Genomic DNA, 18,099 nt, shown 5'->3' on the forward strand with positions numbered 1-18,099 from the left:
AGTAATTTGTATCCATAATGGCACTTCACATATAAAAAACTTAATCTGTAAATGTAAAAAATGGACCTACAAAAGTCATAGTAGAATATTTGGGAGAATTATATAAAATACTGAAACAGAGAGAACTCTTCTACCTGTGATACAATATCCAAAGGCCATTAAAGACAGTGATAACTTTGACTCTTTTATTTTTAATTAAAAAATGTATATGGCAAATATGTCATTATAACCCAAGTCTAATGTAAACAGTTTCCACATATCAGTAACAAAAATTATAACATCCCAACTACAGGGATATAAACATATAGGTCACACTATAAGCACTATAAGAAAACATGAAATGTTGAAAATGACCAAACATATTCTAATAAATGATTTAATACTAAATTACAACAAATATAATTTTTATCTATCAGATTGTCAAAGATTAACAAGTTTGGTAACACCTGTATGAGCCAGGGTATGTGGCATAGTAATTCCCAACATAACCGTTGGTTATCTATTAGTAAATATCAGATACCAATAAATAGAAAGCTAAGACTTAATTTCATCTTTTTATTTCTAACATTCAAATAATTCTATAACATAGGAAAAACTCAATTTATGTTTAAAAACAAATAAACTTTGCTAAAAATCATGCTGCAGATAATATTTACTATATTTTATTTACTAGGCAAGGTACTATTCTAATTCATTTACGGAAGACTGATAAACAATTGAAATGAAAGCTTTGCCAATTAATGCCCAATCAAATGAAATTAATTATACACAGCTATTCTGGAGCATTCTAACTAATCAAGACTTTATCTTCCCTAATGGTTTTATCTTTGAGAAATATTAGATCAAATCACCCCATCAAAACTGAAGATGTAATAACAAAAATGAATCTACAAAAGTCATAGAAAATTTGGGAAATTATATAAAATACTAAAATAGACACAACACTTTTAAGTGTGATGTAATATATAATATTCAATGGGCATAGATTTAAAACTGTGATAAATTTGACTATTACTTAAGTAAATATATAGATGGCAAATAAGTCACCATATTCTAAGTCAAAGAGAAATAGTTTCCACATATCAGTAAGAATGCAATGCAAAATACATTTTTGTATTGTTCATTTTTGACATTAATATATTTTTTTTCAGTGTAGAGATTTTGTTTTACTTGCAATGTGTTTTCAAAATTGTATGAACTAGTGACAATTATCAGCTAGGTACACCAATTAGAAAGCTCACATAGCACACTATTTATACGTTTATAGACAACTCTTGACTACTACGTTACTTAAAGAAATTATCTTTTCAAGATAACTGAAATTCTGGTAAATTATATCAGTACAGTATATCTGAAATTCACAAGTACTTACACATTATATATTTCGCATAAAAGAATTTCAGTCTCTCTTACTACACATTAATATGTACAATTAAGTCTTGTGATGTAATTATTTTGAGATGAACATATAAAAATTAAGTAATATCTTAGATTCTTGCCTCTACAAGTATATATATTTCACACATTTAAAGAAAACATGAAAAAATCTTACTTTTCAAATATTTTTTTTTACTCTGGATATCAGTCTCAATTAAAACCATTAATATATATTATGAAAAACACAAGTAATGTAGATTATGAATTTCTAAAAGTTTTATATACTTATTAAAATATAATTCTGGTTTGAAGTTCAATCTTGAATTAACTTAACTTTATATATATATTATATATACCTAAAATTTTTTAGATTATCCTGAAATTTTCAAATATAATTTATAATTAAAATCTGTTGAAGAAATAATAGACAACTCACTCTACCTTTCTTCTCTCCTCTTTTTTTTAATTCCTAAAGGTAAAAATAACCTCAGTGAGATGAGAGTATATATTGCATGGTCAATATGCTCTTAATTCCAAAAAGCGAATGAGAGGATATTTGGCATATTATGATCTCTTTCCAAATAGACTAGTACTGATAGAAAATGTGTACAGGAGCCTATTGTCTTAACCTGTATCCATTTGCTAGGCAAACACCTGTTTTAAATACAAAGCACTTCTGTCACTGCTCTGCTTCTCCTGTTCTCCTAATGACCTTGGAGCTTCTGGAATTCACATGAGCAAGTTTACTCTGCCTGTTGAAAGAAAACAGGTACAACGCCCCAGATAGCTTTTTAAAACTAAACTTGTGTTGTTAAGAAGATTCTCTCTTCTCATCGTGGAGAAGGCACACTGCTCTCACGCTCAGCAGTTCACAGCAACTCCCGTGCCCTTTGTTGTTTCGTGGCATTGTCTACCAGATTGACAAGCAGCAGTGGTCTTTGAGGACTGATTTCTAAGGATGCTAAAAGCGTGCGATTCATTCTTTTTAAATATTTTCTGAAATACAAGCTTCAAAACAAAGCTAGCCATTGATCCAACCATTTAAAAAGGAAGAGCTCCCTGTTTGGCAATGGGAACACTACTAATCTAGGAAATGCATACTAATCTAGGTTATTGTTTTCATTCTGCAGAAGCAGAGGTGCAGAGGAGTAGAACAATGAGAGAGGTGTACACTGTCCTTCACAAGGGAAATCTTGCTAAGTGCCCCTGCTAGTGGGTGAGACACATGGAACCTTCAGGGTGTCGCATGCTGGCCTTAGAAAGAGATCTATGTCATCTGTTAGTATCTCAAACTTTTTAAAAATTAGATTTGTATTTATTTAAGAGAGGAAGAGACAGGGAGAGATAGAAACATCAATGATGAGAGAGAATCATTCATTGGCTGTCTCAGCACATGCTCCCAACCCTTTCCCCAATGGGGATCAGCCCCCAACCCAGGCATAGGTGCATTGATCAGGAATCCAATTCAACTGTGACTTCCTGGTTCATAGGTCTACACTAAACCACCGAGCCATGCTGGCTGAGCAGTATCCCAAAATTTCTGTGAGCTTTCGGAATATTGCAAATTTCTCGATTTGTTATTTCCCCATATAACGTGAAAATATGGTGTCTTTGAGTTAGGTAAAGCTTTGGGCATGATGCTATGAACAAAATAGGTTTTTAAGGCCTTTGCCACCTGCTCCACTGGGGCACCTTGTCCGGGCACGGCACTCTGGGACAGTGTTCCCAGTTGTGACTCTGCAAGAAATGAGAACGCTTTCTAACCAATAAGAATCATCAGATTTGTACAGAAAGGGGGAAAGCTGCATGTATAGGTCTCCATTTTATTTCTTGCCTTATCCTAGGAGAGAGAAAACCCAAATAAAGAGAACTGTGCATGCACATTAATCTGGAACTGTTTACTCAACATGCAGAATCCTCCCTATAGAGTAGTTGCTACATGATTTGTCCACTTGTGTAAATAAAGGTGCTTGAGCCACTGGACTTTCTATGTTCCACAATGTGTAGAGTGGAAACCGCACAGAGCAATGCTGGGATGCGCCCCATTGGAGCGGGAAGCAAAGACAACCTTGGCAGCAGGGACTGATCTACATTTAAGATGTCGAGGCACAGAAAATGTTGGTAACACTGACCTGTCTGTAATTTAAAATTTGGGCCCCTTTTAAACATGTTTTTAAATCCTTAATTAAAATATAGCCTGCATTAAAAACAGATGAATTATAAACAATCAAAATTAAAAACTTCTGTGTCCCAAAGGACACTGGATATAATGAAAAGGCAACCCACAGGATGAGAAAAATTTATATTTGCAAATCATATCTCTGAGAAGGGATTAAGATCTAGAATAAACAAAGAGCCACAATTCGCCAGCAATTACATAACCCAGTTTATATATATATATATATAAAAGGCAATGACCTTGAATAGATAATACTCTAAGGAAGATATAAAAATAGCCCCATCAAAGTGTACCCCCAAGGGAAATGTTCTGGGGCCCCCCTATCCTCACCCTAGTGATTTCAGTATTTGTTTCCTTCCTAGAGTGGAAAGTAAAATTTCCTTTCCTGCTCCTCTTTCCTCTAAAGTCCTGTGTGTTCTTTTGTATTACGAGTTACAATGGACTGCGGCTGCTTCTAGAGAGATCCATGCTGGTTACAGAGTTCCATCTTGTTGTGTTTCCTTTCTTTATTGTGTTTCCTTTCTCTTCTCCCTTCTCATTCACAGCTTCCAAAGTTGTAGTCTTCGAAATAATTTTAGTATGAATAAATATTAGAAGTAATACTTGAAAGGGTTACCCCAAAAACTTGAGAAATTGCACCTTTGGAAAAGACACAGGTTCGCTCCAGGCATGGTTACCATTAATTAGCCAGTTAGATCCCACCAACTGAAGGATAATGTTTTGAGACTCAGTCTATTTATACATAAATATTATGCATACCTTGTCTCATAGAAGAAATAATGTTTTTGTGACACATTAATAAGTATACACACACACACACACACACACACACACACACACTCATATACCTTTCCTTTTATGTTAAACACTCATGTACAGGATTTTTCGTTGTCTTCAGTGAAAAAAAAAACTACCACTAACTCCATGAATTGTAGAATCAAGAATAGCATAAAAGCTTAACACTTCAGGTTTCCACTCTTTAATGCCGAGCCATTCCCACTATAACAGGCACACAAAATCAGATTTTAAAACCCAGATGTCAAAGTGGAGATTCTGAGCATCAAGTTCCTCTTCCTGCTGGGACAGTGATTGCAGGGACCATCCGCACAGCTTTGAGACTCCCTCTCTGGCATCCTTGCCACTTCCTAATGCTCCTTCTCCCCCTGACCTTCCTCAACACTTCTGATCCCAAAGGCACTTTTGTTTTTCTGTCACTTCCCTGGACGTCCTGAAATCAGAAGGCCAGATCAGTCTTCCTTTTGTGGTAACTGCTGTGCTAATGTAACTATCTCAGAATAGATCATTTAATATTATCTTCAAATTTCACCTAAATTAGTCTTTTCTTGCTTATTCATAGACTGTGTTAACAGTTATATAAAAGTTCTCCCAAATATCCCTTTGTGCAGAACACACTGTAATTAATTAAGAAAATGGTTGAATATTTTATTAATAAGGAGAAATTCAAATCATAAAGAAAGCACCTCACAAAATTGACTGAGAATAAAGATTTATTGAGTTAGAACGTCAAAATGTTATATTTATTTCTCTCTTTGTGATTTTTCTATTATGTTTTTGTTAAGTAATGTTATTATTATCTATCTTCATCCGAGGACATATTTATTAATTTGAGAGGAAAGGAGAGAGAGCGAGAAGAACATTGAAGTGATAGAATACCATCCATCAGTTGCCTCCAGCACTCGCCCTGACCAGGGAAACCTAGGGAAGTGCCCTGACTGGGAATGGAGCCCACAACCTTTCAGGTGCTCCAGTTAATCCAGCCACTCAGCCAGGGTTTGTTAAGTAATTTTTAAAACGGACTTTCCTCCCTATAAAGTCTCAGTAAAATAAAGTGTCTTATTTTTGAAGGTACAGAAAGTTTTGACAAATACCAGGGATTTCCATAAGAGTGGTGGTAACAGAATAGACGTGGGTAAAATTAAGTGGTTTTCCTTTGTTCACCCTATGACATTCCCGTTGTCCAGCAGTCCACCTTCAAGGCTCTGCCTTCCTGAGCTGTACTACTATTTTTTTTTTAAATCTATTCATTTATAAGTATGTACTTACGGCAACTACTGAGTGGCAGGCAGATACCAGGAAAATCCCTCTCATGGAATATTTACTCCAAAGCTGGAAAGATATACCCATGAAATAACCTGGAATATAGATCACTGTAAGTTGTTCTGCACAGTCTGCTGGGAAAGTGTAGGGAGCCCTGAAAACAGAGGAAGGCGGCCCAGAATTAACCAAAGAAGCCCTGGCCATCCTCAGCGTGTGACCTTGTGCCCACCTTGGAGATGAGTAAGTTACCTTGGGGAAAAGCGGCAGGAAATGGGCGTGTTCCATCCAGAGGGAACAGCATCTGCAGGGTCCCTAGGAGGAAGGAAGGAAGAGACTCAAATTAGGCCCTAATGGGTTTGGCTCATGGATAGAGCATCAGCCTGCAGACTGAAAGGACCCAGGTTCGATTCCAGTCAAGGGCTTGTACCTTGGTTGCGGGCACATCCCCAGTGGGAGGTGTGCAGGAGGCAGCTGAATTGGTGTCTCTCCCATCAATGTTTCTAGCTCTCTCTCCCTCTACCTTTCTCTCAGTAAAAAACCAACAAAATGTATATTAAAAAAAAAGAATCAAATGTGTCCAGTTTGAGAAAGGAAGGAAGGAAGAAAGGAAGGAAGGAAGGAAGGAAGGAAGGAAGGAAGGAAGGAAGGAAGGAAGGAAGGAAGGAAGGAAGGGAGAGATGAGTGAAGATGAGTCCTTAGACATCTAGACTCTAAGGATGACCATATCCAAGAGGTCCTGTCCACAGGCCTTGGCACAGTCCTTACTTGTCCTCTGACAGATAAAGGCGAGCCAGCTTTGGCACTGCCCACAAGGCCTGTCCCCTTAAGTTCCCCCACGGCTCAAACACCTGCCCTGCCCTTCAGCACTTGGGCTTCATTGAAGACATTGTCCAAAGGCTCCCTGACCTTCGCCCCAACTTCACCCTGAGCCCCGTGGTTAAAGAGGCCAGAGCCGGAGAAAGGGGGTGAGGAGGGGGTTTGGTGGTGGTGGGGGCGCTCCTTGGGAACCTTCCTTCTCAGCTGTGACAGGGGAGGCAAGCACAGGAAATTCAGTCCTGCTGGACTGGACAGAGCCTCTGCCGCGTCCTGTGCATCGTGTGTGTCAGAGATGAGTGCGCTGCAGGAGGGGCTTATAGAGGCAGACATTACACATGCCGGGAAATGGAAAAGCCAGAGAGGAAGCATGCTAGTTATCAGGATCACGTGCCTGAGTGACTTTCTGAGGCCACTGTGAGACACGTACATGGTTTAGCATGAAACCTAAAAGCTCAAAATTGCAATGAATATATGTAGTTTTAACACAGGGTTCAAACATTAAAAACAAACAAACAACAACAACAAAAAAAAAACCACATTTGAATTTTAGGTTCCACATCTGTTACCTAAACGACCACATCTTATGGTGAGTCAGGCTAGATGTTAGTAACATGTATGCAGTACACATGCATATGTTCACTCTCTCTCTCTCTCTCTCTCTCTCTCTCTCTCTCTCTCTCTCTCACACACACACACACACACACACACACACACACACACACACATAGATCGCTGGTTGCACATGACAAGTCCGGATTCTGGCAAAGGGAGTGCGCGCGATTGCCAGGATGCATTCCCATAAAAAAACAAAAACAAAAACACAGAAAACGGAGTGAATGTTTTGCCCAGTGAAGGGTGACTGAGGCTGGAGCAGGAGGGCAGCGGCTGAGAGGACAGCATCTCCCTCTTCCTCCCAACCCCAAACCGCTGCTCAGCCTCACCTCTGGGGGGCTGTTCCAGATGCTGAGGAAGAGGGAACCTTGCTAAGGCTCCAGGAGAAGGATTTCCGTGCGCTTCCCAGGGAATTTCTGAGAAAGCCCCTTAGCGGCCAGCAGACGGATACAGCGCAGAGAAACCGTTAGATGCGATTGGACACAAAAACGTGTGAAGCGCTTGGTGAGGGAGGGAACGGTGAGCACCAAGCGCCACAGTTTCTATTCCCGGGTCCCCCAAAAACAGCCCCAGAGGGCCAGGGCTTTAGGGCAGAGGGCTGAGGGAGGGACCCCGCCTTCCGACCCAGAGCCGGGCTGAGATGCGCTCCCGGCGCCCGCTCCTGCTCCCGCTGTGCGCCTTTACCTCGCTCCTTTCCAGATCTCTTCCCGCTCCTTCCTCCGCTGCTCTCCGATCGGGAAGCCTGTGAATGGCACGGGCAGGGGAACCAGTACCAGCAACACAGACACACACAGCCCCAGCGGGTCCCCAACAGAGCCACAGGCAGGGGGTGCGGGAGCGGCTCCGGGGAGGAGCAGGGCGGCGGGCTCCAGGGAATCAGGACCCAACCGGACCGGGTCCTGCGGCCGCGGGCAGGTGGGCTGGAGGGGGAGGGGGGTGGGGGAGGGGGGCTCAGGGCTCCCCGCAGGGTTGGGAAGAGGCCGCCGGGCACCCACAGGCAGGGTCGCCGCGGGCAGGTGGGCTGGAGGGAGATGGGGGAATGGGGGGTGGCCGGCACCCACAGGCAGGGCCGCCGCGGGCAGCGGGTGAGAGCGGCTCCGGGGGGAGGGCAGCAGCCGGGGGAGCGAGCGGAGCGCAGCCCGGGCTCCCCCTGCGCCCCAGGCTGGCCGGGCGCCCTCTCCTCCCCGGAGGATCCGTGCAGTGCAGCCGGGAGGTGGGCACCTGCCGGGGTCGGGGGCAGGCAGGGGGGGCAGTGGGGAGGCCTCCCGCCCACACACCATCCAAACGCGCAAACTTGAGCCTCCCCGGGGCCGGGAGCCGCATCCCGGGCAGCGCCGGCCTGGGGTTCGGAGGCCGCGGGGCCGGGCAGGGGGTCGCCGCGCAGGTCCCCGCTCCCCCGGCCGCAGCGCCTCTTGGGGCGCCCCCACCCCGTCCCCGGACTCCGACCCCTCCCGCAGCCCCTCCGCCCGCAGCCCCTCCGCCCGCAGCCCCAGCCCCAGCCCCGCGGCCGCCCCTCCCCGCCCGCAGCCCCGGAGCCGCAGCCGAGCCCGGGGCGCGCAGGGCGGGGAGGGCGGTGCGGGAGGAGGGGAGCGGGGAGGAGGGTGCGGGCGGAGGGAGGAGGAGGGAAGATGCGGGAGGAGGAGGTGCGGGAGGAGGGGGGAGCGGGGCGGAAATAAATAAATAAGCGGCGCCTCCGCGCCAATAAGAGCGGCGGGAGCGGGGACGCGGCCAGAGCGCCAGCGGCGCCGGTTCCTCTCCGCCCGCAGGTGCCGCCGCCCGGAGCCCGGAGCCCGGAGCCCGGAGCCCGGCCCGCCGCCCGCTCCCCGGTGCTGCCGAGGCCGCCGGCCCGGGAGGGGCTCCGCCCGGTGCGCTCGGCCCCGCGCCCGGATCCGCCGTGGACGCCCCCGGCCCCCGCCCCGCACCCGGGCGCCCCGCGGCCAGGTAGGTGGGCCCCGGGCTGCCCGCTGCGGGGACCGGGGCCCCGAACTTCCCTCCTCCGCCGCCTCCGGGGGACGCGGCCCCGCGGCGGGAGGGGGCGGCGGGCAGGTCCGCGGAGCAGGGCCCGGCGGAGGCGATCCTTCCCGGGGAGAGCCCGGCGCTCCCTCCCGGTGTCCCCTCCGGGGTGTCCGCTCCGGGCTGTCCCCTCCGCCGGGGTGTCCCCCTCCGGGGTGTCCCTCCGGGGTGTCCCCTCCGGGGTGTCCCTCCGGGGTGTCCCCTCCGGGGTGCCCCTCCGGGGTGTCCCCTCCGGGTGTCGGCGGGGAGGTGCGCCCGGCCCGGTGCGGGCAGGAGCCAAGTTTGCCGGAGCTGCGGGCGGGCGGCGGGAAGTTTGCAGCCCGGGCTCCGGCTCCGGCTCCGGGAACCTCTGGCGGCGGCGGGGCGGGAGGAGGAGGAGGAGTGCGGGGTCCGGTCTGTGGACCCGACCCCCGGGGCGCTGCCCGCTCACGCGCCGCGGAGGAAGCGGCCCAGAGCCCCCTGATCCCCCGGTGGATCCCGGTCCCCATCGCCGGGCGCATCGCTGGGGAGGCGGGCGTGCTCCGCTCCTGCGGGTCTCAGCTCCCTGGCGTGCAGCGGGCACCCAGCCCTTTGCGACTTCTATGCAGAGATGCGAAGCTCCCAGATGGGGCCCGGCCTGGCTGTCCAGACCCGCGGGTGGAAGCGCCGAGCCCGCATGGACCCGAGGTCCCTCTCCGCACCGTGTCCGCCGCGGAGCCATCCCTCCTGCCTCGGTGTTTCCGGGGGTGCTCAGCTGGGGGTGCTCATGACACTGTGCTCTGCTCCGCTGTAGGGATGCCAGACATTAAAGTCACAGTAAGTTTCCCAGCCCCGGAGCCACCTGCTGAATGCGCTGCTGCTGCCTCTCCCGGCGCCGTGCGGAGCGCGCGGCCAGCAGGTGGAGCCCGGCCCCGGGCGCCCGCTCCTCCATCAGGCCGGCCACCGAGGCCCGGCTCCGTTAGGGAGGCCCGCGGTCCTCTCCTGGTCAGAGAAGACATGCATGCTAACGGAAAGGTCAGGGGAGCATGGCCGCAGCAATGCCAACTCTTGGAGCTTTTTATTTTTTTTCTTGCATGAAGCGTTTTAGAAATAGTATCCTGTGCAGAATAGAGTCTGATACACACCGAACTGGCCCCGTGGCTACATTTTGTGCGTGATTCCCAGGCCACGGGAGGAGACAGGGCAGGCTGCCACGGGAAAAGGGTGCTTGCTGTGTTAGGATGGAACAGCCTGCGGGAGCCTGTATGCTGCCCTAAGCGAACATCCGTTTGAGTGCAACTGGTTTGTGTTTCTCAAACTTAAGAGAGATGTACTTATTACTTGGAACAACTTACTGCAACTGAAACTGAAGGGGAAAGTTATAAGACTTTTTAGTCATTATTTTTGGAGGATTGCTGGTCTTCCCAAGGATTGCCTGGGTTCTGAGCCCTCTGCCAGCTGGGCACAGGCAGCAGGCATGGGGAGAGCAAGGCGCAGGTCTTCCAGAGCCGCCTTTGGGTACCTGTCCGCCAGTAACCATGGTGACAAGGACAAGGAGGAGGAGAGTCTGCCTTCTGCACGTGAATGTAGAAGCTTAACAGGCATGCCTCTGCTCAGGTAACTTCAAAGGGACCAAGAACAGGCTGCCCATTTTGCAGACAAAAGCAGCAAAGGCTCAGAAACGTCAGGGTTTGCCTGCGCTGTTTGAGGAGAGAGCTGGTGGTTGAGTGTAGTCTGCTCACCTCTAGTCTTTGGCTCTTTTGCATTTCGCTGTAGTTTATTGTGCCATAGAACCAGGCTTAATGAGTCTGGATGGACCAAACCAGGTCTTATTTCAGTTTCATTATTTAGCAACTCTAAAAGTTACAACCGTGTGTAAACATTTGGGAGAACTCAGAGGACAGACAGAACGCTTTCGGGCAATGTGGTCCCAGCGAGCACTTGAACCACATGTGCTTTACATTAAGGGCAAATCTTTACAGAATGCATGTGATGGTTTTCCAGATCATGTCTTTGGAAGAGTACTTAGCTGAACATGTTAATACTCTGCTGTGTTTCCTTTACATCCATGTGATAGCAAGGGAGGCTGCGGACTTGCTGTGCTGTGAGATAAGGAAATTGCCTTTCCGAAGGAACTGGTGGCATTCTGCCTGTTGCCATGCAGATTACATGATGATGGGCTTTTCTGTATGTATCACATTGTGTGTCCCTTCACACATGCAGGAGCAAAAGGGTTCCTGTGTGAGATGCTGAAAGTTTTATGCCATGTTTATATGTTTACCAGAATGAGAAGCAGACCTTTCCTGATATCTGATCACCAGTAAACATACACATTCCTCAAGCGTGATGACTCTTATTGACCGTTTAAAAGTCAGTCAGTCAGGCAAGTGTTACTTTAGTAAAATGTGTTAGAAGTGAGTATATGATGGTAATGGCTAAGGAGATATACATATTTTCAAAGAAAATCAAGTGTGTTCATAGGTTTTTCCATCTCAAATCTCAACATTCAAATCTCAATGAAGTGTTGCTAAGATGAAGTAACTTCATATAACATTGCTGTGTAGATCATTACATGGCATTTCAGAACTTCAACAAATGGTTCATGCTCTCTACACAAAGCATTGAGCTCCTTCAGTTTATTGGACTAAGTGTGTTCATGGAACACAAGTTCAAAGTTGGGTTCAAGTTTAAGGGGGAAAACCATAGAATAGATATATGCATAGATAATAACTTAGGGCTCTTACTTATAACAGTGGTAGTGTTTTATGTGGGTGGATTTTGGAAACTACAGTGAATAATAACTTTTTAATTATTTTAAAAATTATGAGATCACCAATGGGTTCTTTAAAAGTATGTGTTAAAGTGTGTGGGGCGTGTCCATAATTAATCTAAGCCTCACAATAATAGTGGAAGTGTGTCAGTCATGGAGTGTGTGTTACAGTGATGCGCTTTCTGTGTTATTTGCATCTTCATCCCACCTTTTCAGGGCTTTCTTATCTTATGTCTATATTCAATAGGGTGGTAGCTTTCTTCCAACAGCATGAAAAGTAGCTATTGGCTCTAGACTTAAATATACTCAACTGAATTAAGTTTTAAAAACACATCGAGGTATTGAGAGATTATGAAGAAGTGGTTTTATTTCTTTCCCCAGTAAATTAGCTTCTCAGAGATAAAATGTTTATCAGTCAGGGAAGATCAAATAATAGATGAAAGCTTTTTATCTTTTAACTTCTACCTCATCACCAGCCTATTTGGCTTTACCTTATATAAATTATAATTAAATGCAAATATGATTTTCAGTGATAATTTCTAGAAAGTAAAATAATTTTATTGGGGGCTTGGGGCACCATCAGGTCCAAATTAGAAGAGAGAGTTTTAATAAAACTTTTCTATAGAAAATAATTTTTAGTTATAGGAGAATAAGAATTATTCTGGATGAGCACAGCAGGTAAAACTGCATCTTATAATCAACGTTATAACAGAAATGATGAGAACCTCAGATTTATTATTGGAAATGATATTTCCAATTTTGACTATTACTCTAATTGAACCTTTATTATGTTAATGATATATTGGGTACAAACACCTTTATATTTAATAACTCTTTTCAATCAGCATTTCTTCTAAAACTCTATGAAGAATAAATATAGATTAATTATTTATATATATGTATGTATATTCACAATTCTAATATGAGTACAATTTTACTGTTATAAAATATTTTAGTTCATTGACTACCCAAAATTATTTTTTAAATTCTAGGACCTTAGATGATTTTTTCTAAATGATTGTGTAGGAAATACTTAGTTTCGCATATGGCTTGAGAGATATTTGATCATAGAAATATGACTACGTAAGCCACCCTACTATTTACCCAACTACCATAAAACTTGTGATTAATTCCTTAGCAAAGCATATTTTCTTGGATTATTTATAATGTCATTTAAATACTAAAACCATTGGGTAAGACTAACACAGACTTTCTTTATGTTGGTGGAAATCCAACTTCCTTGTTTACAGCACTGATTTCAGAAGTTGTCCCTGTAAAAGGTGGATGAATCAAAAATTTGCATCAGATTTGGAAAATTAAGGATCCGAATAATTTATTGATTACTACAAAGACAAAGACAACCTTCCTAGTCATTTATTAAGACATGGGATATTTTGAGAGGATGGAGAGAGGTGCAGTTCAAAGATAGAAAGCATCGCTACCTAGTAGCATTAGAAGACAGGTGTCCAAGCAGTATTTAATTTATGATAGGAACACATTTTATGATCTTGGTTGTCTCTCAGCACACCATGCCCAAAATAATTGTTTTCTGTTTTCTAATATGAACATTGTAAAGGTTTTGGAAGGTTTGACCTATTCTCAGAACTCTGTTCCTAAACTGAAGATAACAATCATATGTTGGGAAATTGAAAGAGGAAATAACTGTGTTTTAAAAATTCATATTCATGTTATATCAGATATACCTCAAAAATCTGCCTTATGACCAATTTGCTGGTAATCTTATTAAAATGTAAATCTTATTAGTGCCCCGTTCAGCTCTCCATAGCCAGTCCAGTACAGAAGGCTTAGGACTGTGCTGGTCTTTCACTGGCCTTTTGTACTAAATGCTGATCACCACTATGTAACAGGGACCTTTGCTCTCATGTAAGGTTTAGAATATCATCTTGTAAAACAGACAGTAAACATGCTGTGAGTCTGTGGGAAACCCAGAACAAGTGCCTCAACAAGTAAGAAGGGAAACCATCCACTCACAAGCCTGTTTCTTACCTGAGCTGGGAGCCAGGTGAGGGAGGGCACCTGCTTACCCGTGGCTGCCTGCCTGCGAGTTTCACAAGTTTGTGAAATGAACTTGATTTTAACCATTGTTCAACCTAGACATATTTCATGGCAACTAGTTATTGTTACAAATACCAATTCCTAATTGCAGTGGTCGGCAGCTACTCGCTGTGGTGCACATACCGGCGTATTTTCCGGAGTATAAGATGACTTTTGAAACGAAAAAAAAAACCTGCTCAGATTGGCCAGAGTCATAGAGGCAGTCTATTAAAAAAATAACTGGTGTTGCCTCGGACGTGGGGGGTAGTCTTATACAGAAAATATAGGCCTAAACCTAGGTTTTAACTGCAAAATTAGGGGGTCGTCTTATACGCCGGAAAATACGGTAAGTAGAGGCAAGATAATATAAGAGATTAACAACTGAGACTATTTGTTCTGTTAGGGGATATATTCTAATTTCTTCTTCTCATTGTTTTTTGAAGTTATTTTAATTTTATGCAGTATGTAGAGATTCCTTATGTAAAATGAGTTTCTGTTACAGTCAAATTAAATGCAATGAAATACCTTGTATTCATATGTGCAGTATGGGTAGATACTGACTTCCAGAAGCATGAAGCTTATGTTTTGTAGGTATCATCATTTTTATTGTAGGTTTTTTCTAAAACACTTTCTGGCAATGCTTTATCATCGTGAGTTCCTTATTCGCACTTTTCACAACACGTTTACATATAGCTTAACATTTTGCTTATATTCAAAGTACAGTGGACAATATTTTAATTATTGCCAGCCTTATTTTACTTTTATTCAAAAATACATCGAAGTTATATAAAGAGTTAACAGCCTTAAAATATATTTTTCTAAAGTTATTTGTGTAAATAAAATTGGCTACATTTCTTTAAAAAATTATTGGTAACTATTGGATCAAATCTAAGTGAAGGTTTGCTCATTTTAATGTAATCATTAGCCAGTTTCTTTTCTGTTTGTCACCCACATCTTTCAGAAATCTAGTAATAACAATTTAATAATATTCACCCAAGGATATGTTGTTGTTTTTTGTGTGTGTTTCTTTAATTGGGTTTGAGAGAGAGAGAGGAAGGGGAGAGAGACAGACAGATACCCATTGGTTGCCTCCTGAATGTGCTCTGACCCAGGAGGAAACCCATAACCCAGGTATGTGCCAGGATCAGGAATCACCCGCAACCTTTTGGTACACAGGACGAGGCTCCTACCAGGGGAAGCAATAACATTTTAATTAAAATATGTTGCTTATCAGTAAGTTTGTGGAGCACAGTACTCATTTAAAGGTTGAAAGCAGGGAACGATAATTACTCTGAACACAAATGAAATACAAACTTGAACATTTGGCATACATATTTAAAACCATTTCAGTTTAAGGAAAAGTTTGTACGACAACCTAATTCAAATAGCTTTGCTATTAATTGTGTTCAAGTAAGGTTGTCTGTGTAATGCTACATTTAACAGTTAAATGTTGGACAAAATGACATGAGAAATGTATATTAGTCATGTAATTCCATGTTGATAAAAATCTTCGCTTTTTCCTGTTTCTGGAGCTGGTTAGTTTAACTTTTGTTAATCTCATTTGGAATCATCTGATGATTAGCAACTATCTAGTTCAATTGCTAAGTATTTGCAGCTTCTACTTCTCTAGTTCTTTCTTTCACAACTCCAGTAAAACTGTGGAAAGGTAATTTTTAAATTGTGTGACAAACACACGGGTGCCAATATTAAAGGATAAAGATTTTCTATTTTATATAATATTTTCTATATTATATAATATTTTCTATATTATATAATATTTTCTATATTATATAATATCACTTAACATTACAAATGATTTATTACTTAATAGTCATTTCTGATGTTCTAGCCCAGTGTTTCCCAAACTTCTCTCATGATGAGAATCTCCTGGTGGAGTTGTTAAAATACAGATTCCTGAATCCCAACTAAGAAGTGCTAAACTAGAAATTTTGGGAACATATAGGTAAAATTGTACACTTAACTAGTGCTCTAAGCTTAGAGTACTTGTTTATTGTGATACATTCATTGTAGCATCCTAAAAGATTCTTTTTTAAATAATAAAAAAAAAATCTATGCCATAAAATACCTTTCTACCATGGCATTGCTTAGTGGCTGCATATTATTTTATTGACTTAACATTATTTAGCTATCTCTTGTAGTTGGATACTTGGATTTTGAAAACATTTTTATAATAGGGAAAAAAGTAAACAAACAGTTTAATTGTTGTTTGTTTACAATGTTGGCATCTAGAAGCATTTATTTATGGTAAATTCTCAAAGGCGAAAAATGATCACATCAGAGGGTATGCCTGGGTGTTAAAGCTTTTTAAATTAATAAATATTAATAAATATCATGCAATGGCTTTTATAGAGCATGTTCTTAAATAATTGGAACCACCGTATTGTTGTGTGGACTCTTACATAAATCACTGTTTTGAACAAAATAATTTTAAGACATTATTATTAAAGACATAACACTACGTGCCGCCAGAGTCTGAGATTTGTCTTTCACTCAAATCTGTGCGTTGATGGGTAGGTTAGTAATATCTCTCAGCTCCGATTTCCTCCCCTGTTATCCAAGGAGTTTGCCACAGTGCTTGAGGGAACCTTCTCAGCACGGATGGACTTCTGTGATTCTAATTCTGCTCCTGTGTGTTGAAAGAAATGTTGTGAAGGAATAAAGAGCAGTAGGCGTATCCCATGGTTTACCAGCATTAACTCATGCCCATTGCAAGGTTACTATATATATATATATATATATATATATATATATATATATATATATATATATATTTATACACACACACATATGTGTGTGTGTGTGTATATATATATATATATATAGTCAGTTAACTTGCAGGAATGTCTAGTCATACAGCCAATTATTTGGACTGAAGCGCAATTCACTCTGCAAGGTAACATTCTTTGGGCTTTTCCTGGATGAAGGCTTTCTTAGCTGATGCATAATACTGTGGGATCTGGGCACACAGATAGTGATGCACAAGCACTCAATGAGTTCCCTGCGTCATTTCGTCTTATTTTGCTGTGAAAATAATATGCAAGTGTATGTATGTGTATGCATACATTTATTGATTCTTGGACAGACTTGCTCAGGTTTTAGTAACCTATATCATATACAGACCTCTCTAGAGGTTTGATGCTTTTAAAAGATACATGCAAATACTGAGTCAATGTAACTTCTAGGTCTGTTTGAGGCTGCTTGTGGGAAGGCTAGTGTGGTGGTAGCAGATGTTATGTAGTCGCCTCTTTGGCTCTTCTGGTCTGCATTCTGGTCCTCTGAGCCCACGTGTGTATGTGGCGGGAGAGGGTGTGAGTGCACCTCACCTTTCGGGCAGGGACCGTTACCCAAATAACGGTTTTTACTGACACCATTCCTGGTCCCTCACCCTTTCTCCACCTGCTCTGGACAGACAGACAGGAATCATTATCTCAAAGCTTTTAGAAGGTCAGTGATCCCTGTCATCATGAGTGTGCTCCTGATGGCAGAGCAGCCAGGATCCTGTCTTTGGCTAGGCCACACTGGGTGCAAGATACATAACAGGAAGGAGAAGTGGGCATATGCCAATTCACTGCAGCTGCACCGCGCACTACCAAGCGCATTCTTGGCACTAGTCACATGAGGGCCTTGGGTGGAGTAGGTGTGGGGTTAGAGAAGCCGCCAGCAGCAGACACGCCGTCATGCCTGTGCCGTGGTATCTGACTGTCTGCTTTTCCTTGTAGAGGCCGCGGGCAGTGCCCAGTCCCCCAGGCACGGTGGGAGTCTCAGGTAAGAGTCCTCGGAGGTGACGGAGCACCCTACGCTCAGGGGGCATTGCCGGGGGCACTGTGGTCAGTCTGGCTGCTGTCCTTCTGTCGCGGGGGATGTGGACACTGGGTTTTTGGTTTCTCGTTTTTGTTTTTCCTTCCTTACCCGGATACCTGGTCTTTGAGGAGAGGACCCTGCAGGCTGTGGGATAAATTCCAGTGAGCATCAGGGTGTTTCCCTCTGAATATGCTGCCTCTGAAGGAGCACCTCACGTAAGGAAATAAAGGAACAGGACTCCTAACAGGTTACTTCGTAAATTAAGTGGTCGCAGCCTGAGTAGCCTCTAAACATTCTCCTAGAAGCAGCCTCCGAAACTTCATGTGTGTCTCTCTGGGCAAAGCCTGGAGCAATCTGGTCCTTCCACATCACATCACAATCGTGGCCTGGCCAGGTGGCTCAGTGCAGGAGGGAAAGGTCCGACCCTGGTCAGGGCACT

This window comes from Pipistrellus hanaki, assembly GCF_964339955.1.
Source record: "Pipistrellus hanaki genome assembly, chromosome: 3".
Lineage (NCBI taxonomy): Eukaryota > Metazoa > Chordata > Mammalia > Chiroptera > Vespertilionidae > Pipistrellus > Pipistrellus hanaki.